The sequence below is a fragment of the Colias philodice genome, unplaced genomic scaffold (genome assembly GCF_061535455.1).
Source record: "Colias philodice isolate Cphi_HAF_F1 unplaced genomic scaffold, ilColPhil1 Martin Lab GWU primary ptg000018l_1:1-1108441, whole genome shotgun sequence".
Lineage (NCBI taxonomy): Eukaryota > Metazoa > Arthropoda > Insecta > Lepidoptera > Pieridae > Colias > Colias philodice.
In genome coordinates, this window is record NW_028322190.1 from 630,362 (window position 1) to 657,703 (window position 27,342).

At 32.7% G+C, this 27,342-nt stretch overlaps 1 protein-coding gene and 1 long non-coding RNA gene across 5 annotated transcripts in view; both read left to right on the plus strand.

Moving 5' to 3' along the window:
• The first annotated feature begins 260 nt into the window (after nucleotides 1-260).
• On the plus strand, nucleotides 261-664 carry LOC149474843 (uncharacterized). The gene is made up of 2 exons (XR_016318185.1): nucleotides 261-448; nucleotides 550-664. It is a non-coding gene; the product is annotated as an uncharacterized LOC149474843 (long non-coding RNA).
• A 2,574-nt stretch (nucleotides 665-3,238) lies between these two features.
• Nucleotides 3,239-27,342, plus strand: part of LOC149474844 (uncharacterized) — a 115,486-nt gene continuing 91,382 nt past the window's right edge. For 3 of the 4 annotated variants that reach the window (XM_089714080.1, XM_089714082.1, XM_089714083.1), the window contains exons 1-2: nucleotides 3,239-3,368; nucleotides 18,239-18,272. The gene's annotated coding sequence lies outside the window, so the exon portion shown is untranslated. The remainder of the gene's footprint in view (nucleotides 3,369-18,238; nucleotides 18,273-27,342) is intronic. The other variant, XM_089714081.1, reaches the window with a different exon arrangement.

Genomic DNA, 27,342 nt, shown 5'->3' on the forward strand with positions numbered 1-27,342 from the left:
TGATAGTACTAAACTTAAAAACGATTTTTTATAAATTCCTTAAAAATTTACTTTACACACTTCTGTGTAATTTTATGTTATTTTCCTCATTTTAAAACAGTTCTAGTCACGTAAAGAAAGATCATGGAAAGCTCGGTTTCTCTCCCCGAACGCACGCACTGGGACAGGATGCGTTTCGCGCGCTTTCTGCTTGTCATTATTAGTCTGTGGTGTTTTGTATGCAGCTGTCAAGGCCGCGATGTGCTGTGAATACGTTTATGGTGGCAGTACACATGGGCCCAACGTGTTGGGCCAACGGGTTGGGCCAACGTGTAGAGAGCTACTTGGCGGTATGTTGGCTTCATTAGCCTAGTTGGCGCCAATATTGGCAGGCCAACCGAATGTTGTCGGTTTTTTGTGCACACATCAAAGGATCTTGGCGCGCTCCGCAAACAGCGTTCACACGTTGGTGTCTTGTTCAGTTTGTTGTTACGCGTCAGCGGAGACAGTATCGTTGCGCGTCAATGAAATTTACGTTTAACCATGTTCCAATAGCGATGGAGGCCCGAGGCGCCGATGTGGACAAGCAATGAGGTTTTACAATTCGTAGAATTGTATCGACATGAAGGAATAATTTGGAATCCACGGCATGAACTACACAAAAATAAAAACCAATCTCAATAAATCAGATGTTTTATTTTCTATTTATTATATTATTCTAGATGTTTTTCTTATCTCACTTTCATACAATGCGATAAAAAAAAAATATTTATAAAAAGAGTAAAATAGTATTAAAAAGTTACTTGTTCTTAAAAATTAAATAACAATATACCTACAATGAGCGTGGTTTTGATCAAATTGTGCTTTATTACATAAATAATATTATCATTTAATATAATAATATTATATAATCTTTAAAGTTTCGTTTTATAGGTAATTAAAATTAAATTAAGTGTACTTAAAATGTACACATTTTAAACATTTGAAAAAATCTAAACATAATAATGTTTTATTTATACAGAAATAAAAAAGGACAATTGAGATTGGAAAATGGTATCATCGCAGACGGCAGAGTACATTCATTGTTATTGATGCACATGTATGTAATAATTAAACGCACTGTATAAATAAATTGCCGCGGCTGCAAGAACTTCTACGGACTACGTCCATCCTTGAAGCGCCAATGCAGAATGATCTGTACGCCAATGTGTGAACAGGAATCTTGATATCCTTCATTTTTTCCCAACACGTTGGCCCAACGCCTTGGCCCCATGTGTACTGCCGCTATTAGGAATGAGAATATTGTATTTACTCTCACTTTAATTTAATTGACATAGCGGCATGTTGAGAATTGAGATGAACTGTAGTAAGTTCTTTAACCCATTGAGCCCCAAACGGCCAGATCCGACCGCGACACAATAGATTTTCTATTGTGTCTGTGATTCCGGGGCCTGATGGATTAAATAGGCTTTAATTGTGTTAAAAGGTAGAGCTTTAGTTTCTTTTTTTAGGGTTCCAAACCGCAAAAGGGAAAAAACGGTACCCGGAACTATCACTTCGTTGTCCGTCCGTCTGTCTGTCAATGAGACTTGACACAGGAACGACAAAATAATTTGGATACGGATCCCTAAAAGTACATACATACTAAATAAACAGTAAAATACATACAAATGAGTGCATTAATCGGAAAATTCCTCCTACGTATACAACACAGACTAATAATAATATACTACGTATACAACTAGAACTAATTGTCTAGCAATATTTACAATGGCTGGTATTCCGTTGTTTCAAAAAATCTATACATATAATACAATATACCTAATTATTATACATAGGTACAGGTTACAGATTGATAAAGTAATACTCAGGAACATAATATAGAAACCATCATATTGTTTTTAAAATTCGATTTAAAAGTGATAAATAGCCTATCAGACAGATTATCAGGAAGTAGCCGGCCTATTATCTTCAAACAAACTTTAAACCAACGTTCTTTATTTTAATTAACCATACGTAGGTTAATTCAGATTTCCAAATTCAAACTTATTAGCATTTTCCTCCAATATCGATAACTACCAATTTATTGACTATCGATAATTACCAAATCGCATGCTATGATTTCTACATAGTATCGTAGTATATTATTATTTATTATTAGTCTGTGATAGTATGTAATATGTATAATCTATAATATTATAAAGCTGAAGAGTTTGTTTGTTTGTTTGAACGCGCTAATCTCGGGAACTACTGGTCCGATTTGAAAAATTCTTTCGGTGTTAGAAAGCTCATATTTTATCGAGGAAGGCTACAGGGTATAATATATCATCACGCTACGACCAACAGGAGCGGAGCAATGCGGGTGAAACCGCGCGGCTCAGCTAGTACATAATATTAAGTATTAAAATAAATTATAATAATAATTAAGATACTGGTTCTGCTGACCCCATTTTAATAAGTCATCCAATTTTCCAAGAGACTTATAATAGCCAAGTAGGTACGAAAGGAACAAATTATATTGACCCAAGATTTCGCGCTACAATTGCATACGAATTTCTTAAATTAATAAACGAAAATGAAAAATCGTTCACCAAACAGAATGCATTAAAATGAATATTTATTAGTTTTTAAGGTAAAATATAAGTATTCAAATTATTAAAATATTGTTTATTTCTCACAGTCATTAATTTTATTTAAATTGTATGTTTATGTAAATAAGCCAATAAATGTAAATTTGCGACCATAACCTACCCCGTCCGGAGGTCGTCACTTTCCCTCGGCGGGCTATCATCCCATCTTCATTGATAACATGCACATGCCATAGATTAATATAACAGACGTTACGTTTAGTACCTTATACATATATATTTTGGTAATTTATGATCCGGATTACACATATTATATGAAAATCTCATTAAAATATGAGGCATATTTACGGCATTCATTTGTCTAAATTCTTCTTATTAGCCTTTTGTTATACCTACTGATTATATTATTTTGTATTTCTAAGGATTTTATCGTTTGATACTTTGTGTTTCCAAAAAATGATAATTCTATATGTCACTGTAATAATATAAAATAAATAGAATTCATACTTTTTCCGAAACAATTTATAAATCATTACAACATAAACGCAAGTACGTACAAGTTTCCTTGATAACGAAAAATATGCTTTTATCATAATATTTAAGTTAAACTATCGTATCTACATGGTGCATATTCTTTGCCGTGCACACCGGCCGCTTTCCACACTGCGCTCGCGCGGCGCGCCGCGCATAACGGGCTGACGTGTTACCGCGAGAGGACGTCTCGCGTTCGCGTGTGTTGTGTATTGTTGCGTGTGCAGTGTTCGAATTTCAAATTTCAAATCGTTCTACCACACACTACAGGTGAATATCTGTAAATTTCTATTTCATTATGCAGCGCCCATATTAATTGGTCGAATTTATTATTTATTCTATTGCTTTTGCTTAGTTGTGTTTATGATCGTACTCTCACTTTGGTATTTGCAACAATTAGATACTCTTATTTAGGTTAAGTTTAATTTGTTACCATGTAAGTTTAGAAATAATCATTTCATATAAATTCTTTGTGGTTAATGCGAAGGTTTATTACGAAATTAATTTTGGAGGGTGTATGACTACATATGATTAATACGATACCTACTTAATTATATTTTAATTAATGACATTTACCTGAATGTTTAAGTGCATTTTATATTATGTTGGGTAGCAGGTAGGTACTACCACAGACTAATAATAATATACTACGGTACTACTGAGGTAAATACCTAATTCAATAAAAAAACACCTTCGTGCCTATACCTACCTAGGTACATCGCGCTCTGAAAAGTTTTCTACCGGATTCGTCTAAAACATAGGTATCTTATGAATTAAACATTTGCTTAATGGCCTATGTGTTATATGAAAATTTCTAGAATATCATAGGGTCATTGCGCCTGTTCGCGTCCACATGCCTATTCGCGTCCATTTTGCGGATATCTTTTAGAAAATTCACGAAAATAAGTATACTTGAAGTAAAATTGTAATAAGAAAAATTTCCGATAATAGCTCAATGTATAAGAGACATGCACACATATTCAAAATATGCCTGCGCACCGCCTATCCTATTTAAAAAAAATATTTAATTTTGGCTATTAAACGAGAGAGCTAAAACGCGCGGGATTTTGAGAAAAAAATAGTGCGAAGCGTCGCGTTTGACGGTAAGTATCTTATTGTTAAATGTGAATTTTTGAATATGTAACTGTTTCTTTACTTTGCTAACAAAACATGGAATAGTATGGATTATAAATCAGCTAATTTATTTTACAATTAATAGCTAAAATAAGGTGGACGCGAATTACTACACCGAATTTGTACAACTTCCATTTTGCGTCCACGGTGGGCGCAAACTATACCTATAGTGCATAACAATAGAACATATTGCGTCCACATTGTTTTTCATTACGTAGCAATGAATTGTTTGTTAAAATATGTAATTTAAATTAGATTGTACATTTTTGACTAAGACTACAAGTTGATAATTAAAATTTTCATTCAAATTAGTAAATTTTTATGCTATTTTTTCATTTTAAAATGGGTATTCTAAGAATGAGACTATAGTATCTTTGAGAATGAGAGTCAATAAGTCTGTGGTTAAGAAAATAATATAAACAAAAAATAAATTTAATTCATTAGAAACTAAAAAATAAGGGAGGTAGATAATCTTAACAGATTATTATTTATTTACATAACGTAGGTAACTTTGTTTTTTGTTAATTTTTAGTTCTATTATTGATGAGAAGATAAATATAAATAAGTTTTTCCAGTTTCCTTACAGTGAATTATATTAATAATAATGTTGATTTTAGGGTTCGGAACCTCAAAAGGAAAAACCGGAATCCTTGTAGGATCACTTTGATATCAGTCCGTCTGCATGTCCGTCTGCCGGTCTGTCTTTCTGTCAAGACCCTTTTTCTCAGTAACGCGTGGAGGTATAAAGCTGAAATTTATATTGAATACTCAAGTCTACGGTCCCTTGAAGCAGTGAAAAAATCAAACTTATAAGCCAAAGTAATCAAAAGATACAGCCGTTTATGCTGCAAATTTCTACATTCGCAAGGGAATCAAAACCTACAGGGTACTTATCGTGAACACAGACACTTGAAGTTTGGTACGAAGCAATGTCTTATAGCACAAATAAGGGAAATATTGAAAAAATAATCATTTACAGTTAAAACATATGAAAAAAAACAGGTTAATACGGAACCCTCGGTGTGCGAGTCCCACTCGCATTTGGCCAGTTTTTATTAAATAACTATATTCGTAAATAAATAATTTATTAAAATCTAATTTTTATTTGCATTTATCTGATAAAATATCACCCAATACACTCTTAATTCCTTTTCTAAGCTGGTGGACGCGAACTGGTCCACGGGTGGACGCAAACTGGAATTTTTGGACGCGAACTGGGTAAAACGCCTAATTCTGCTATTTATCTAGATAAATAAAAACAACATGATATTTCCAACACAATTCAAAGTAAATCTTAAAATAGACTATGTAATGAACACGTTACATAAATTTTGAGTTGAAATTTGTTCTGGAACATTTTTATATTCTCCTTCAAACTTACCAACTGCACTAAGTGGACGCGAACAGGCGCAATTACCCTAGAAAGTTTACCAATCATCTTAAATTCCTCTATTATAGATAGAATATCTTCAATTTTCAAAATAATTTTAATACGAATGTAGGCATAATGTAGGATGTTTTATTGACTAGGTACCTAAGTGAAAATTTAATAGACGGAAATTTGTTATTTGTGTTTGTGTGGTTTCAAAGTGTTTTCCTTAGTATGGTAATGATACTGATATAATACATAATTATTATGTATATATTTTAATTAAAATAAGTAATTAAAACACATACCTAAAATGTCAATAGTCAAGTTTCCCGCCCTTTCCTAATTCAAAGATGGGAGAAAAGGTGCGGAATTATGACATAAACAGGCGCCATGTAGGTACATTGGATGAAGACAGCCAAATAGCTTTACTGTTGTTCCACCCCATTCTACCTAATCATTTTTTAAATTTCATATCATATGTACTTACCTACTCTTTTTACTATAATATATTTTATTACTATGTATAGGTATTTTACCTTCAAAGGTACCTACGTAATCATATAGGTACCTACACAGTATTACAATATTATAGATATTGTAATACTGTGGTACCTATCTAAACAACACAAAGGCACTATTAATACCTGTCTATATGCCTACCTAATAAGTAGGTATTTAGATCACGTTTGGTCGTCAAAATCGAATTAAGTTCGTGTAAAAACAATTTCTTAATCACTTATTTTATGACCTTGTGATAATTAATCCGAAGTTAAATCCAATTAATGTACCTATAAATTAGATGAGAAACAATGTACCTGTTTGAAAAACACTACTACGTCCAAGTCTACCAAACCAATTAAATACCTAAGCTTAAAGCTATCAGGTACAAACTAAGGGTACAAACTAGGAATTATAAATTATCAGGGAGTGCGTGCTATAAATATGTTTTAAACTGTTAACCAATTGTTTGTATACCTAATTCAATTTGTAGATTGCCTACAAAATTACTTGCCTAATTTTTTAAATAATGCCCTTAGTTTTGCCTTAATTCACCCTATCTAATAAGCTTATCCAAAACATAAAGCAATCCGATCTAAAATGTCTACTTCCTAACTAGTAGTTTCCATCAATCAATCAAAAATATCAAAACAGTCCATTTAGCCACTAATGCGCGTTTAATTACGATCAATGCAGTGACGTATCGACACAAATGAAGATCGGTAAAGCATTTATTGCACGCCTCATAAGCGAAGCGTTGAGGTGGGTACTACTGTCACTTCGCGCAAAACATCTGATTTTTCAAACTTAAAATGTCTTTATGTATCATACATTGCACTTGTAAGATAATACATACACACACATATTAAGAAAAAACACTATTTTTAACGTTCATGATATTTTTGATGTCATTTTTGTTATTTAAACTAGTTAAAAAACAGTTTAAAAAAGTTCTGTCTTGGACGTCCGTGTGTCTGTATGTGCGGATCCTTTTTCTTGTTAACACGATAGCGACCGAAATACTTTACTAATCGAGTCTTTTTTTTTCTCTTACGCTTGAGTATGCTCAGGAATAGAACCCTTTCATTTTTCAGGGTCTGATTCGATGTGGTTTAATTGTTATTAAATAAACAAAAATAATAATTAATAAATATTTATTAAAAAAAATTATGAGGCGTGCACTTTTGGATTTTCCAAATTATTGGCGATTACCCTCGATCCGCGGTGTCAGGTGTCGTCGACCGCGTTTGTGGCGCATCTGCTTGCTACAAACGAACGGATTTGATACTTGAAAATTTTAATACAAATTACAAACACACTGATATAAACTTTACTTGTTAACAAGTTACTTGTTAGTACCTACATAGTATAAATCAAAGAGACTTCTGCTAAGTAATAAGCATACACTGGTATGCTTACTCCTATAAAACTACGCAATTATTTGGAAGGTTTAAGTATAAAATATAAATTAGTTCATATTATCGTCTGTGAGTGCGATTTTTATCCTACGTCAAAACGTCAGATTCATATATGAAATTGACAAAGATCAAGTATCAACGACCACAGATTTGTAACATGTACGATCAATGACAACGTTTCGTAATATTGGCCTTATACCATTTGCATTGCTGTAATAAGTTTGCTTATAAGATGTTGGTAAGCAACTTTAAAAACGATTTTATAGATACCTTAGTATAAAATCGTTTTTAAAGTTTATATAAAAAAATATTATAAGTATGTATTCTAAGATTTTACACACTATTTTTTACTCAATAATATTAAAAATGATTTTTTGTATTTTATGTGTACATACTTAACTGTTTGTTAATAAATGATATGGAACGAAGAAAAAGTGGTAATACCAGTACCAGTAGTAATCTACTAAATAGTAAATAGGTACTTACTATGATAATACGTAGTGGATTACTACCCGTTCCGGAGTAAAGACTAACAAAGCAGCCAATCCACTTGTGAAAATTAAAAAAAATCGGTAGGTATTTACTGTTTACAGTTTACACTACGACCTTATTCATAAATAATAATATGTAGTTAAAAAAAACTAAAAAAACACGCTTTTTATAGAAAACCGAACTAAAAAATAGAAAATTTTATCAAATTAGTGTATTGTCATCGGTCCTCAATAAATCTACAAAGTTTGAACGAAATCTGGCCGTTTAAAGTGGGTCAAAATCGCGCCCAAAGAAGTCGGTTACAAACAAACAAACATACAGGTGAAGCTAATATAAAGCGTGTAATAAAATAGCCTGTATAAGGTTTTAATTTTTTAACCATTTTTATAACCATACTTTAGTTAAAGTGTTCTTTATGCTGATATATTATGACGTTTGATAGTATAGTTAAGTTTATAGTGTTTATTCAATACAAATCTACAAAATCATAGCTCTATATTAATGCACATGCAGCTAGCCGATGCAATGTTAGCGGAAGGTAAGACTAAAGCCACACCCAGATCGTCTCAACGCGGAACTGCTGAAGTGGGTCGCATTGTACGCAAATTCGCTCGCTTTTTAACCGCCACTGGCTCTGAATGCCACGTGATGAGCACAGGAAAGCTAGGAAATGCTCTATTCCGGTGTTGGGTGTTTGTGAGAACGCAGATTTGCATACAATTTAGTGATGGGGAAATTTTTGTGTTTTTATTGACATATTAGATATTATAAATCTTTTATCTTATAGGAGTGTTTTGATTTTTTCAGATAATAGGGCCGCGATGTTCGGGATAAAGCATTTAGGTATTGTTAAGTTTCATTATGTTTATTAGGTATATTAAAGTACAATCATAGTAAAATATTGGTTGTATTTTAATTTTTAATATAAGCACGGGATCTAAATGAAAAGGCATAAGGCTATATAATAGCAGTAACAATTGATAGATAAACGTGCTTCTAAATATAATATTATAGTTGAAATATCAATGCTACTGACCATTAGAACGAAAATAATATTTCTAAAAGCAATTAAAAATGTTAATATAAATAAATTCTAAGACGCGTAAATTAATTTCACGATAAAAACGTATTTCTGTACAGTGTAGACGTAGAGCGTCCGCGTCGTTCCGTCAAATTACTTTCTAAGCTGTTTATAACTTACAATATAATTATGTTTATCTGTTATTTATTTTTTTTGGTCGGTAAGTAATTAGTAATTAATGAGAGTGAGACATATAATTTCTCGGGTCCGATTACGATTATCCTTTTTGATGTCATAGTAGATAATATTACCTCTCATTTATGTATTTGTTTACCTAATTCTTCTTAATTTGAAGAAATAATTTAATATATAAATTAAAATTTAAAATTACAAAACCTTATACAAAAATTCAGAATTTTCCCGCCATTCTTTTTAATTTATATGTTGCGGTAACTGTCAATGGTATTAGCACAGCATTAGCACAGACTACACAACGTTTGTATTCATTTCGATTTGATCCAATTCTGTCCCATTATGAAATTGTAATCAGAACTAGGTCTGTGCTTTCAGCTTTGCTTAGTTTTGTATTGAGCTCATAGAAAATGTTAAAGAAAGGTTGCTCGGCATTTTTTCTTGATTATTATAGAACTACTTTACTCAATAATCTTTCTTATATATAAAAATGAATCGCAAAATGTGTTGGTAAGCGCATAACTCGAGAACGGCTGAACCGAATTCGATAATTCTTTTTTTATTATATTCCTTGAAGTACGAGGATGGTTCTTATGTAGAGAAAACGTAAACATGTACCACGGGCGAAGCCGGGGCGGACCGCTAGTTATTTATAAAAATAGAAAGAAAATGGAAGAAGAAGAAATTCGCAAAAGGTTCGTTGCTCTCATTCCATCAAGACAACACAATAAGAATGCAGTCACAAATTACAATTAAATTTTAAAGTTACTAACCGGCTCTCTTTATAGTTTAAATACTATGCTACCGCCTACCGGTGAGAAAATGCAATTTTTCACACCATTGAGTTATTCGGTCAAATATTAGTTTACGCATAAAAGGTTGCATTAATGTATAATAATTTATATCCTCTGCTGTTAATAAAGCGTGGAATATAGTTCATCACTACATAGTATAAAACAAAGTCGCATTCTCTGTCCCTATTTCCCTATGTCCCTATGTCCCTATGTCCCTTTGTACGCTTAGATCTTTGAAACTACGCAACGGATTTTGATGCGGTTTTTTTTAATAGATAGAGTGATTCAAGAGGAAGGTTTATATGTATAATAACATCCATTAAATAGTGGAGAAGTACTGTTATTTTTGAGGTTTCTAATGTGATGTCGTAAATAATTACATTTCTTCCGCTTACATTGCAAACGCAGGCTGAACCCTACGAGTTTTATCAAAATAATGTACTAAGTATTGTACACATTGAAAAGGTCTACAGAAAAGTCCGCGATGGCATATGTCTATCTCTTATGGATAACCCACAATAACTTTTTTTTGTCATTTACTTTTTACGACAAATAATGGCTAATTTTCGAAGCGATTTTAACCAATACAGCATTAATCCTTAACCAATTAAATACCTTGAATACATTGTTCATTTAATATAGATCTATATGGCCCTTTACATCGTATGATTTAAGTGAATATTTTCGAATATACCTATTACAGATTTAAAAACCGGCCAAGTGCGAGTCGGGCTCGCGCACAAAGGGTTCCGTAGCAGCAAATATAATAAATTACAGTTAAATCAACCTATCTCAAAAACTATAAGAGATACTTTGATCAAACCAAAAATCGTTGAAAGAGTTAATTAGCATGCATCACCTCTATTTTTTTTAGAATTTTATACCCCGTAGTTATAAAAATAGAGGGGGGGGGACATACTTTTTACGACTTTGAGAGCTGATATCTCAAAAACCGTTCACTTTAAGAAAAATGTTTTTTAGAAAACTTTATATCATTTTAAAAGACCTTTCCATTGATACCCCACACGGGTATGTACATCGAAAAAAAAAATTTCATCCCTCAGTTACATGTATGGGGGGCCCCACCCCCAATTCTTTTTTTTACTATTTAGTGTCATATTTTTGTAGCGGTTCATACAACACATATTCCCATCAAATTTCATCACTGTAGTACTTATAGTTTCCGAGTAAATCGGCTGTGACAGACGGACAGACGGACAGACGGACAGACGGACATGACGAAACTATAAGGGTTCCGTTTTTGCCATTTTGGCTACGGAACCCTAAAAATTGCGGGACGTACCGTTTGCGGCGGTACCGGCCGGCCGCGGCCGGGCCGCTATGTTTTTATATACAACGTTAAAAGTTTTTCTGTAGTGTATTTAGTATCAGCATTGCATCCGTGCGAAGCCGGGGCGGGTCGCTAGTATATATATAAAAATTGAAACCCGTTTCGCGTTGTCACGGCATCACGTGTGAACGGCTGAACCGATTTTGATAATTCTTTTTTTATTATATTCCTTGAAGTAATAACCTAACCTAACCTAACCTAACCTAACCTAACCTAACCTAACCTAACCTAACCTAACCTAGCCTAGGATGGTTCTTATGTAGAGAAAACGTAAATATGTACCACGGGCGAAGCCGGGGCGGACCGCTAGTAATGTTATAAACAATTCATTATTTATTCAATTGAAACATTTCACAGGAATATAAAAAAAGATACAAGCAAACAGACAAAATACCTGTAAATATTGCGTAAGTTTTTCTATTATTCATGCATATTACCTACTGCACTAGCTGCGCTCCGCGGTTTCACCCGCGTGGCTCCGCTCCTGTTGGTCTAAGCGTGATGATATATATAGTCATTAATAGCCTTCCTCGATAAATGGGCTATCTAACACCGAAATAATTTTTCAAATCGGTCCAGTAGTTCCTGAGATTAGCGCGTTCAAACAAACAAACAAACTCTTCAGCTTCATAATATTAGTATAGATTATTGTCACTTAAAAAGTTAATTTCACAGACAATTAAATACGTAGGCCTAGATGTATACAGGCTTAGGTACAACTTTTACTCACAACTATGAAACTAAGGAAACCTAATAGCTTTGTCGACGTAATATTAGTCAATAGCTGGTTACTTGGTGACGCAACAACCTACCATACACATATTATTATACTTACATGTGTGTAGTATATCATACAAATTAGCATAACTCGATTATGTAATAAAGAATATTCATGTTTTTGTGTTACTTTTAATTTTATGGCTGTACAAGTGGCCCCTGTAGTCCGCCTCGGCTTCGCCCGTGGTACATATTTCGCAATAAAAGGTAGCCTATGTCCTTTCTCGGGTATCAAAATATCTCCATACCAAATTTCATGCAAATTGGTTCAGTAGTTTAGGCGTGATTGAGTAACAGTAAACAGACAGACAGAGTTACTTTCGCATTTATAATATTAGTATGGATTATTTATATATTCATTCAATGGTCGATAGGTGAATATATTTCGAGTTAAGAGACGCCAGCTGCTGTCACTCTTTGGATGGGTCAGAGTTGTCAGAGTTGCTAAGCGGTAGCTTAGCAACTCTGTTTAGAGCGACATTCAGATTCAAAGGGGTTTTCATTTCGTCACCAACTAAACATGCAAGCAATTTATTATATGACATGAAATGAAACGTTACAAAATAATGTAGACTAAGCAAAATAAAAAACCTTATCGAACAAAAGAGCTGTTCACACGGGTGTTGCGTCAGCTCGTGTGAAATGGCTCTTACAACTTGTAATGAAGGTACTTTTATATGGTTATGGAGTGTAGATATAATCTGGCATAAGAAGAGATATCCTTGAATCTTAATTGATAAGTTAATATTAATAATCTCGGACACGGCGTTGAAAGTGTTATGAAACTAAACATATTCAAAATGACATAAAAATTAAAAGTCTTGAAGACAATATCACAGTATAAACAATATTTATTGTAATACTGTGACAATATATCCGAAACTTGTTCTAATAAATAAATAAATAAATAACTAAAGAAATAAGCAGAAACATACACATCCTCACATACCTCTTACATATTCTCATCCCTTTCTTGGGACCGGGGAATGTACTACCACTGCAGATCAGTGTCAAATAGTAACAAATAATAATACAATTGGTCAAATTGATCAGAAATTACTCTTCGAGGTCATCGACCCGTTGGACAGTTGGATTCTTGTGCCGTTGTAACTTCAAACACTGTTGACGCGAAATTAACTGCAATCATCGCTAAAACAATTATGTACTGAGAAACCTTATGTTGGTCATCACTCATCAGATATCTAATTCGTTGTTTATTTCCCGAAGTAAAGGTGAATTTATAACGAATAAGGTTAATGAAATAAGTAAAATATATTTGTATGTATTTTTCATCGTTCTATCTCAAAAATATGATATGAACAGATTTAAAGCACGATTGTCTTGAACCCTTCTTATATTAGAGTTATTATTTGATTCTTGTTAAAACAGACAATTGGAATAAAACAAAATTTAACAGTGTCTTCATAAACATTGGCCGGCGTAAAGCGTACTTGTATAAAAAGTGTCATGGTCTAATTGTATAACGAATTGCGATCAGTTAAGCCGTTTAGGTGTTATTGACACACAGACATCCGAACATTCAAACGTGTTTATGAACCTTCACATTTTTATTATAAGATTTTGATATAAATGTGAAATACAACCGAAGATAAGCCGTGAGATCAACGTTTTCGTTTTGAGGGCCGATTTTTCAATGCTTGATAAAACTTATCCGTCCAATAAAGTATTACACGATAATATTAAAATGTCACGTAAACTGTCAAATACGGGCAATTAGAATACGTTTTTGAAATTGTAGTTTTATACATTACTAGCGACCCGCCCCGGCTTCGCACGGGTGCAATGCTGATACTAAATACACTACAGAAAAACTGTGAACGTTGTACGGGTATAAAATAGATAGCCGAGCGGCCGGCCGGTACCGCCGCAAACGCTACGTCCCGCAATTTTTAAATCTGTAATATCTTCGAAAATATTCACTTAAATCATACGGTGTAAAGGGCCATATAGATCTATATTAAATGAACAATGTATTAAAGGTATTTAATTGGTTAAGGATTAATACTGTATTGGTTAAAATCGCATCGAAAATTAGCCATTATTTGTCGTAAAAAGTAAATGACAAAAAAAAGTTATTGTGGGTTATCCATAAGAGATAGACATATACCATCGCGGACTTTTCTGTAGACCTTTTCAATGTGTATAATACTTAGTACATTATTTTGATAAAACTCGTAGGGTTTAGCCTGCGTTTGCAATGTAAGCGGAAAAAATGTAATTTTTTACGACATCACATTAGAAATCTAAAAAATAACAGTACTTCTCCACTATTTAATGGATGTTATTATACATATAAACCTTCCTCTTGAATCACTCTATCTATTAAAGAAAACCGCATCAAAATCCGTTGCGTAGTTTCAAAGATTTAAGCGTACAAAGGGACATAGGGACATAGGGACATAGGGACAGGGAAAGCGACTTTGTTTTATACTATGTAGTGATTCGACGAATAAGTTTTATCCAAAGCATTGTAAAATCGGCACTCAATCGTTTATTATTTACCTAACCGTCTGATTAAATAAAGTCTACCCAGTGTATTTTGTATTATATAACACAAAATTAATACTCGTAATAGGTATAATCGAATTTGTTTAGGCATGCGCCTATTTATTTATATGCACAAATAACTGATGATAACTACGTGTGACATTGGCCAAACAAATATTGAACACAACTTAATTCCCATACCGTCACGTCCGATGTCGACACAAGTACATACAGTATATGTCATTTGTTTTGTTTTGCAATAAATTGTCGAGAAACGTGCGTTTAACCTAATTATTGAGGTTTGTGCGAAGATATTGATGTACTGTTAAATTGTGCAATTTGTTAAACCTTTTGAAAATGAGTGCTACGCATTTATAATGGCTTAAGACACACATTTAAATATTTTGATTGCTTTAATGAAACTGTATGTGTTGAACATTCCACTTGTGATTTTCTTCAAATACCTTCTATGGAAAGGAACAGTAAATGATCCATTTTCTCTCCAAGACAATCAAATTCATTCGATTTTGCGTTCTTTACTTAATCAAATAAAAACGTCTCAATCTAGTAATTTAGCACACAATTTATAATCAATAACATGTAGATTGTAGGTACTACATTAACAATTAACATACAAGATATTTTATCCCATTTCATGCCGGTTCTCTAAAGTTCTATAAAGAAGCATATATATTATTTACTTATATGTATTTTCTTAATTTGCTAAGCCTCTAGTTATGCAATTCCCCAGTTTTGTAAATATTCAAGGTTACAATGTGTTACTCATTCTATAAAATGTGTAATTTTTCAAGAAGTATAATTGCCTTGGAAACAATGGTAAATCTTTGTTGGCAATTTTTATCGCCTATTAAAAGTATTTAATACTCACGATAACTTGATAAGAATAGTGAATCTAAATTTTATATAGAAAATACATATTAACGACCTATTAATATATAAGAGATATCACTTATAACCAAAAGGATACATGGATACTTATTCTAGCGTCAGAGTGTATTTCGCTGAAATAACTAAAAATTAAATAATGATTAAAACGAGTTCGAAAAAGAGGAGTTCGAGAAAGAGATTATTTAAACGAGTCAATGAGTAAAAATAATGAAAAGTGAAATTATTTAACAGTTCCACGATTTCTTTGTTATGTAAGATATAAGACTCATTGAAACTTCCCTTGACCTTTAAATGTTTGTCAGAATCAAGGCTTCAAATGCGTAGGTGTTTATTGTAAAAGCAAATATGCAATCAGTTGTTTTGTTTTCGTTAACATAATATACTATGCCAATCAAATAGTGAAGAGTTAATTATCTGCCAAAAATATTAATTAAAATTTGCTGCTTCAAATTTCATATTTGTAAATCGACAATTATAATATGCAAGTTTTTTTGTGATGGACAAAAAATCATCGTTTAAAGTCCTTTCATCAGTAAGGCTTTTCATAATTCCTGAGAAACAGTATTCCAGATAATTTAGGCGTGGCGATTGGCATACATTACAAAAAAAAAAACGGATTGCACTCCGGGAGTGCCGGCAGAAGTGAAAACTTGATTATTAACGTTCAGCATGTTTGATATTTTGGAATGGTATCCGTCTTACGCATGGAATATAAGGGCTAAAAAAAAAACATCCGTCTTACGCTTTTTCGATCAGGCCACCTGTCCTGACGCGAGTTTAAGATTTTATACCCAACGCCGCTAAAGAAGTTTTCACTTCAATAAATATCGATATTATATAAGTGATAACGTTGCGAAAATCTCATAAACTTGAAAACGCTTTGTTTAATTAAAATCCATGTGTGAATGGAGTCTGAATTCAAAGCCTCTAATAGCATTGCACAATTTGAATTTGAAAAGTGTATCGTTCAAGCATTGTGAGGATTCCCCATTGTGTCCGTTTCTCACAGCCTCTGGCCCTGTCCGGAGACAATCCGAGTAATTAGGAGATGTTTTTTATCGAAGTAATAGGGCCTTATTAGTCAATAATACAGATACGTAGACAAGGGATTGCAAAACAGACTAGAAACGTAAATTACTTCTCATTTTGTCTATTGTCGTTGTAATTAAAATATAAAAGTTAGGTTAGTAGGCACTTTATAGTTGAACTTCTATAATCTAAAGATATTTAATATGACTCATCCACACATGTTATGACAGAAGATATATTTAAAACTCTCATTTAGTGATCAACAGTTATTTTCCCTAAAAATTTCGTCTCACATATCCTTCAAAAGAACACAATAGAAGATTTCGTTAATTCAGCAAACCATTGAACGCCACTAAATTCGCGTGGAAGGACAATGTACCGAAATATCGGATTGTTATAACAGTTAAGGTAATGTGAGCGATACAGTACGAGCCGTAATGATCGCGTGCTGCTTGTTGCGTAACCCTTGGTCCATGTACAAGCGGTAGCGGAGACATTAGTTCAGAATATCACACTTGGTGACATTTGTAATATGCTCCAAGAACTTTCAATCCTATCCTATAAAAATATCCTGATAGTAATAACCCACAAGCAGAAGTGCAAACAACAGCGAAGATCCGAATACTTGAATGTGGATTCGATCATTATACTTTATTGTACAAGACCTAAAATCCTCCTGTTCCATCATGTAATTTTCTGCTAATATTGTTATAAATGCGAACGTTGCTATGGATAGCTATAGAAAAACAAAGTTCCGACATTAGTTTGTTCCTTCTGATGCTGTAATGTCCATGTTTTCTACAGCATCATAACTATTAAACTGATTTGAGGTAGTTTTCGATTCGACAGACCAGATTCATAGCTGCAGCTATGTTTTTTTGAAAAAAATAAACATTGATCAGTCCTCTCAAAGATATTCTTCATTCATAAGAACCGTATGTAGAGTCTCGACTTCTGCTGTGTTTAGTTTAGTAGCATTTTTATACCACGTTACTTCACAGTTTATCACACAAAAGTAGTATCCATATTTAGATTTAACTATAAATTTAAAAGAGCTAATACGAGTAAAACCTTTAACAGTACTGTTCATATTTGTTCCCTTAAAAGAAAGCTCATGCCTTGCACCATACGCAGATCAAATTCTCCCACGGCGTTGCCTTGGACCACACGAGCAATTCACAGGTTTTCGTAACAACTAGTTATCAGCCGATTCTCCTCGACTCATTGAATTCCGATCTGATCATGTGTTCATGCACCATAGTACACTTGTTGGATTATACTGTTACGAAAGAGAAGATCGCGGAAGATTTTTGAGGATGTATATTAGTTTGATTGCGGAACACATCTGTGGAGTATATTAGTATGGCATGTTAAGTTTTGCTCTGTTATTATCGGCTTGATGGATTTGGATTGAGATGATGTTTCATTCGTCTTCTTTGTAAGGCGCTCAATCTGTTTTACTGGGTTGATAAGTATGATGTTTCTTAATGTGCAGTTTATAAAGTGCATCCTAAAGCTTTGAGTCATTTTACAACAACAAATTATTGTTCACATTTGTAATATGATGTACTATTTGGTTAATTTACTTTTATAATGTCTTTTGTTTGTGAGAAATTGGATTTTAATCAACTGTGTTTCTTTGCAGATCGAAGCGCATATATTGTGGGATCATTATTATTGTAAGTATCTAATGCGATTAATATACTATACCTATTATTTCTATGTGATACACTATAAAAATGTAGTGAAATGCATTGTTTTTAAATTTAATTTTGGTGAGTTTGTCTTATTTTTAGCCTACAGCAAGACACATTTGATAATTTATGTTTGAGTCTGTTTGAGTCTGACAAATAAACAAAATCATAAAATACATAAAACGAGATAGGACCAAATGCTTCAAGGCTTCAATTTTATAGTAATTGAATGTTATAATTTGTTACTAGTGTAGGTTAGAAAAGAAAATATTGGTTTTGCAAATGCACTCTCAATATACATAGTCTTCTCACAATAATAACGAACGGCCAGTATGAATTTGATACAATCAACATTATAGTTGCGCCATTGATCATGCATTTACTTAAATGATCTAGCATTAGGAAGACAACAACCTCTTATCAGGAAATTTGGAGACATGTCTTTTTTGTGGTTGTCTTTTTTTGGATAGATTACTGCTTGCATTTGTGTAGATGTAAAACTAATTAATAACGACGAAAATACAAAAGGTTTTCCTGAATATTAGCGCCCAACAATAGCTATTAGTTACCAAATGGACAGGTACAACCAATTAGGGTTTTAGACAGATAGTCCATCCGCCCACGGGATATCACTTCACGGTAATCAGTTAGATAATCTAGTCCCATAGATTTAGTGTGAACGATTGTGGAATAATAAATAGGTTTAAGTGTTTGGTTAGGCTTTAGGTTCCCTGATTCTTGAGATGCGGAAACCATTTTCTCGTATTTGATATTACGAGAGTTAAAGACAAACGTCATAATCGGATTAAAAGTGATTTGATCTCCGCGTAATTATAAAGTATGAGACACATAACACATTATGTAATGAATTACATGTTGATTCTTACTTTATGAATTGGTAATTATTAATTACTGGGGCACATTTTTGAGTTTTATATCTGATATTTCCTGTATGTATATGCTTAGTATTTACTTGTTATAGGTTCTGGTATTTGTCGTAGATACTCAAGTTTATAATAGTCGGATACTCGCGACCGCGACTGTGTACAAGATTTTACAATTAATACTAATGTATTTCTACATACATTTTTTTAAGCTTCTTTTAATTTCATCCATTTCTTCTTTCAATACATTTAGATCTCACGTTCTTCTAGGACAAGGCTTATGTCTCATTATAAAATCTGAAGCGAGCGAAGCGAAAAATATTTTAAGGACCAACTTAATCTCTTCTCTTCATCATTTGTTACCTTCTAGCATAGTCACTTATTCCCAACCAACTAATTTCATTGTATTCGAATGCCTGTTCTATATACCTAACTATTTTCGCGTTACTATCTTTCGCCTACATTTTTATCTAGTAGGTGCACAGTGCACACTACTAGACACATTTTAGTGGGATAACAACCCACACATCTGTCACATCAACTTGTCGCGGATTGAATAACATTATGTAACGTTATATCAATAAATGACTTTCTAGTCCGTCAACCGGTTCGTTTGTCATTGTTTAACAATAATTATCACTTTCACTCACTTGTATTGTGTGACCACTCTCTTGATTGACCTTACGATCCTCTCGGGAAGCGATGAGCTTTGCCATCGTTTGATTGTACTTTCTATGCAACTATGTGGAGAAGATAGTTATGAGTTGTTTGTATGATGCTATTATACTAAAATGGATACTAAAATCTCCAGTAGATTTGAATATCTGATAACCGATTTAGAAAATTTCACCAGAGTAACATTTATTGTCATTCAATTTAATTAAATACGAGAAAATTGTACTAAAACGGCGTTATTCATTACGTATTAATAACTTGCGTATAGTGATAGTTTATGCGCTAAAGTATCTTGTGCTGCGAATCTTATTGATGCATTTTCTTCAAAAAGACAGACAAACATGAAGGGTCATTGTATACTAGATGCTTATGCAATATGTATAGGTCCGTCAGTATTATTACGTAAACTATAATCTTTACTCATAAATTATAATTAGCATCTGGCAATATTATAAAATAACTGTCAATAACCGAAACTGGTTCTTAAAAATTCGAACATAATATATGTTTAGGAGAAAGTGTTTATTTAGATTATGTATAGAAGAATTTCACGAAGAAACAGAAAATTGTAGGTCACTTTACAAGTTTGTAATGTTTGTTTGTGTACCGGTATAGTGTACTGTACCAACGGGTTCGATTTCCGCTGGAGGGCAACCAAGAAAAGTCAAGATAATTGTTAATTTATAGTATCTTCTATAAATTCTATAAATTAACAATAATTTACAGATGTACGTTTAATCAATACCAGTTATATATCCATCTATATTGCATCCTCATAAAGATTTTTTAATCTCCCAGTGTAATCAAATATAAGAAAAACGCCACAGATTGCAAATAAACTAGGAATATTAAAAGTCACTTTTTACTATTAAAATACCGCGCCGACAAAGCCAACAAAATGAGCAGTGTTGCAGTCACAAGAATTTGATATCATCTGGCAATAAAAAGTTAAATACTATAACACTAACTGGTAACACCACGGTTAATGGGCCGCGGAATGTTGGCCCATTTCCGAGGCCTTTTTAAGCTGCCGATAGACGATGCAGATAAACGCGGCGGGGATTAAACGCGGACATATAGTTTATATTTTATGACATGGCATACAAAACTGAGTCTGGTATAGGAAATATTTTTCATTGTTATTTATTTGTCTGGCCGCGCTAGTACAATTTTACAGTGGTGATTTTAATAAGTGTTCTGTCCTACAAATAACTTGAAGTCGCATGCAAAGAAAAAAAAAGTAAAGATTTTATATTTTTCAATACTTAAATAGATTGAAAAAATTTTAAACCGTCTAGCAATACGTTTAAGTTCTCACGAAATCATACATTGCGTTTTGGTTATTTTGACAACCATTACATTAACAATTTAATATTTGATTACTGAAATCACTCCGTCTAAGAACACCTTAAAATGATTTTGATTATTATCATTTGTAACGCGTCTCATATTTTACTACAAAATAAATTGATCTTCTGCATTCTAGTTTTAATTAACATCGCATATGTACCTACTGTTATAATCTACTATGTATATTAAGTAAAAATGTTATTTAAGGTAATAGCAAAATAAAATATCACTAAACAATTGCTAGCTAAAAATATGAATATTAGTAAGTATCATATTTTATTTCTTTACCACAGTAAGTTGCACAAGTTTGCCGTACTGATTTACATATTTATATTGAAGAGAATCGATTACAGCAAAAGTCATGAAGTATTTATTACGATTGTCAAGATCACCCACTTTCCAGGCACTATTATGGCGATCTGGTAACAAAAAGACATTATACTTCATAGAGCATCTAAGCCAATGATTACAGACCATTGGTCTGTGGTTTTTACTGTATAATGGTTATTTAGACCACACAATCTTAACACTGGAGTGTGGACGGTCATAAAGCGTCTAATATATTTTTAATTCTCCCGCTTTGACGTGCGATTTAGCGGGAAACAGAAAAAACGCGAATAGTTTACCTGCGCTATTATCAAGGAAATATTCATAGCTGTTATTCGTAAGATAACTGCTGTTGACTTTACAACAATTTTGTAATTTGTAATCTGTAAATAGTAACTTAAAATGTTTATGTTTTGTTTTTCTTACATCGTTACAAAAATGTTTTTTTAGTACATCAAACATTGGCGATAGCACCGCGCCATTACATTCTAATTTCAAATTACGCGCGAAACGTCCAGTCAAGATGGTCATTGGTCAAGACGCAAGATGAGCTTGTCTATACCACTTACTGGCAGCTAAAATAAAGAAAAGTTTGTTGTTTTTCTATGTGTAATGGACATGGTTGGTACGCGTAGGCACTCGGTGGCAATCTCTGATTATCCTGCGCCCATGCCTCGATGTAGACCATTCCCACGGACTCGCCATTTCGTCCGGTTCACGCAACGTGAATGAATTTGATATAGTTTTTAATAGTTTGGCATCTAATTGATGTTGATGGCTGAATTATATTAAATTGCCTTTTTTTTAATCATGGAGATGTTATTGAAACAATGTTTTTATTGGAAGGCAACACTGTTGCTGGTCATGTGTGTATAAATGTGTTGTCATAATCGCAGATGAACTGGATCTAGACACAGATCTAGTTGAAATGAATTGAAGTAATGTTTTTGTTGTTAGGGTACTTATACAACTGGGTTTATACCGTTGTCTCTAATAAAATATTTAATGTTATATCTTGGCTGATTATCTAATTCATGGTTGCGTTTCCGTGTTTAAAAGCTTGAGTTAAAACTAATTATTTAAATGCGATTTCGGCCGTGTAAGACTTTTAAGTGTAGCTGGTACACCAGGTAAACAGTATGCCCTTTTTGTATAAATTGTTACCGATTCTGATACTTTTAAAATTATTTTTTATGTTCTACATTCATTGCAGGTTTATTGTTTTTTCTGGTGTTTTATTCTGCGCGAAATTTATACATTTATAAATTAAAGACTAACGGATTTCAGGATCCACGTGTATTTCTAACATTTCTGCTATAAAACATTATTGTACATATAATTAGTAAAGTGAGCGATAAAACAGATATTATTAAAGTATCTATATCTATTAAGATTGAGTCGGTACATATGAAATGAAATGTTATTTAGTGCTAGCATCTCGGTGTAAATGGAGCGCGTCGTCTCGGCCGGCTGCGTCGCCGCTTCTTATGTAAATATGTGATCGGTTCCAACTATTGTGTTGTTCAACTAGTTGTAGCACGTGGCTTTGCTCGTTAAGTAGTTGGTCAAATGTGTTTTGGTCACTTCTCGCTTTCTTTCAGTCTGTTCCTTATTATACTTACAACTTCAAAATAACGCACGGGTTTAGGTGCGTATAAGTTTTTTAGACAACACGAGCGTAGCTGCAGGTGAAAAGCTAGTTAAATTAAAATTTACGATGTATGTCAATAGTCAATACCTACAAGTTATTAAATGATCCTAACAATTTCGTAAAGTAGTGCTAGTTAAATTTATAAAACAAAAAAGTAATTTATTGGAGTTGAAAGTAAATAATGCATTCTATTTTTTCCATTTATTGTACCAATGTTTTTCAATATTACAATCGTATTTTCCATACCAAAATATAAACAAACATAAGATTATATACAGATAAACACCACTTTTGTTAAATCTTTAATTATATCTTCAAAGTAAACAAGATATATTTTCAAATAGAATGTCAGATGCCCTTACGCATAGACGTATAAGGTTTTGTGGGTCAAATTCTAACAAATAATCCATCAGAGGTTCGAACCATTTATGGTCTAGATTAATCTGGTTGCTACAAAAAACACTGGGTGTACTTTTTTGTTAAGGGATTTAGTATTAAGTGTCAATTGCGTATAAGCCTTTACATGTACATTTTTTATTAGATAATAATAATATATACATACTAGCGGCCCGCCCCGGCTTCGCCTGTGGTACATATGAAAAATAGATGTTGGCCGATTCTCAGACTTACCCGATATGCACAGAAAATTTCATGAGAATCGGTCCACCCGTTTCGGAGGAGTATGCAGACTAACATTGTGACACGAGAATTTTATATATAAGAAGATTATAACACTCTCATTTGAATATGACTTTACTCATTAGGAAAATTTCTGAATCGTCGTAATAGAAATGGTTTGGTTGTGTGTGTTGTTAAAAATAAATGGTCTCGAAACTGCGCTCTCTCATGGACATAAAATATTTAAAAATGTAATTTTTTATCTTCATTTTATGTCAAATATTAACGTTACCTTGTAGACTAACAATATTTAAATATTATAAAATCATATTGTATTAAAAAGTTGCACCACGCCAAAATTTACGCCTACGCGACGTTAAAAATTATAGTTTTGTCCTTCTTATTAATTTTATTCAAAGCACTGTTTGGCGGAAATTGCGCTTTTAAATTGGGTAAGTATTTTTTTTATTAAAATATTATTTATTAATAAATAATAGGTAGGTACCTGATGATCACTATATTTTTTAAATTATGATCCAACTTTTCATACAAATTTTCACGTCGCCGTTTGCTACTTGCAAACGGCGATTCTGAGCAAACAGTCTTGGAATAAAACTTACAAAATTATACAATTCGTGGGAAAGTGTTGGAGAAAAAGAGATAAGTTCGTTTTAACGATAGCTTTAATGGCGGCACATTCTTCTATTTCTTTATGGTCATTTAAATACTGACTACCGATTGGTGAATGGTCAGACACATTGACAGCTAGGAGATACGTCATAGATGAAGAGTTAAACTATTTTTTTTTTATTCAGACTGAACATTCCCAAAAGTGAATTAATTTTTTATGGAAATGTTATCTTATATGAGAATCAAATAATTTTATAATCATACAAAACATATGCTATCAGTAATTTTACATATAAAATTAGCATACAAGTCCTTTCTTGTTTTCTGGCTCACAGAGCATGACATTAATTATCAGGTTACTTAAGTATTATGTAAATCATTATAGCTAAAATAAATTACTCTAATAGTAATTTTTATTGCGTTGATAATGGTCAAAACATTAAATCTATTAATTAAAGCTTCGTACGTAAAAGGGAAAGTATTTTGTAATATCTGCCTTTCCGAAGAGGTTCTATTAGCATAATATTCACTTTCTATCGATCCGCCATATTTAACCGTGGGATTTTTAATCTGTCGTCGGATGACAGGTTGAAAAAGCGCGGGCTTCTTCCTAGTTCGATGTATGATTGAGTGAGATAGGTGTCATTTTTTCCCGCCTGTTTCACGGTTGCCTATAAATGGGTTTTCAATGTATGTGAATATTTTTTTGTATAATCATTTAATTAAATCTTAAAAATAGAGTATCTCAAGCTTTAATAACTTAATTAGTTTATTTAGTCTGGGTCTACGCAGGCAAAGCTGGGATGATCAGAACATGATGATACGTACGTATTCATCGAAGTTAAATTAAATTAATATTTTTCAACTTTTCTATAACGTTCTCCGTATAACATCAGCTGTCCGCAAGTGAAAGTTACATGTATTATGTATAGTTTGTGAAATTCAGCTTTTTCAAAAAATTTTAGACATCAATTGAAGATGTCTGATTTTTTTTAAATGTATCACACCTCGTTACGATTAGACTGCTATTGATTTCGATCGGATCGAAGAAAATATAAAGCCGATTCATTCAGCCAGCTCAACGAGTAAAAGAAGAGAAGTAAATTCATTTTGACCATACATTTCTACTTCTATATTTATTGATAACAGAAAATAAGCTATAAATTTATAAAGAATAGAAAATAAGCTTCTGTGCATGTTATTTTGTTACAATTAAGAGTGGCAGCATTTGTTTACGGTCTTGTAGTTTAAATGCTAAGGTCCAGACCTTTCACGACTGAACCCTATGTAATGAATGGTCAGTTATACGGAACCTTGTTGAGTTGAAAATGTGTTTCAAGGATAGGTTGTAGTGGAAATTGAGTTGTAATTGAGATGAAGCGATTGATTTCGATTAATGATTCTATTGGTAAGTGTAGTTCTTGTCTGAGCTTTAAGGACCGTAAAAAAGTTCACTATAGCTAACAGATACCTAAATTATATTGAAGTAAGTATCTATTAGCTATAAAATGATGAGAATTATGGTGCTCTTCACAACTACTAAAATAACTTTTGAAAAATCTTCACTGATTTGTAAGGAATAATAATTAATAATTAATAGTAATCTTTTCATATTAAAATTAAATAAATGGCTATTATCTTGGAGAAATGTATTGTCCTTAATAAGCTACATTAATGTAACACGGGCAAAGAAATGGGTGTTAGTGCTTATGCGCTTTTAGGTTATCCTCAAAGCATATCCCTTATAATAAAATAAATCAATATTGAAGTTCAATAATATTGAGTATTGACCTCGTGTATGTTTGGTCAAGCCAAAGAATGTTTGAAGAGGTACAAAGTGTACCGATGCCTGAACAAACATATTTATCGATTCTTTGATTATTTCCTCAAATACAGCGTAAATTGAGTTGTAAGGTTGTTCGTGGATGTATCACGCTATAGTCTATAGTCTATACATATGTATATTATGTTTATGTATGTATATTTTTCGTATATGTTTGTTATTCCTTCACGTGAGGGATTGAATTTCATAGATAATCCCAGATAATGCGGGATTATTATTTATTTAATTATTTTATAATCTTCATAAAAATAACTACGCCATTACCGCACTCTGAACATATTATTTTGCATCAGTTTTTGGTAATTTTATAGGTAAACGTAGAAAAACATAAATACCGGTACCTCAGTGTAATTTATATCTATAGAGCCGCCTATCGATACCAACTTTTACTTTTAACGTTTAGTAACACCCATACGTTAAATAATATGAAACTGTGAAAGTGATTGAGAAAGCTACGATTAGCGGCTAGCCGGTCCTGCCCTTACAGGCCCTTGCTTACATTGAAACAGATGTATGCTAAACTAGAGATAATATCATACTATACTAATAAATAGTTAAACATTAATCTGAACTGTGGCTAAATGATAAGATCCCTACACTTACATAGAAAGGTCGAGGGTTCGTTACTAGAGCATGCAAAAATTAAATAAAAAAATTTAATTCATACGCACATTGTTCAGACCACTACTGCTGAGATAAATATTGTAAACTTGTTACAATGTAAACAATTAGTGTGGACAGACTTGTGTCGGTTTAGAAAACAAAACCAAACACATTTACAGTATAATAATATCGTCTTGATTGTAATAATTAGGTAGGTATTTGGTACAGATTAATTTTAATAACGTAGTAGTTATTCCTACTTTTTACCGTGTCTGTGTTTTTCATAAACACAATAAATTGTAAATCACTTAAAAAAAGACTTTATTGTTATACACAATATAATCATTGTTAATATTCCAAATATTTTATAAGTTAGTTATTTGACCTCAACTATAGCCGGGAGGCTGGTGAGCCAAGGATGCGTGTCGGCCTCAGAGCCGATGGGCTATGAAAGGTTGAGTAATCGATTTAATG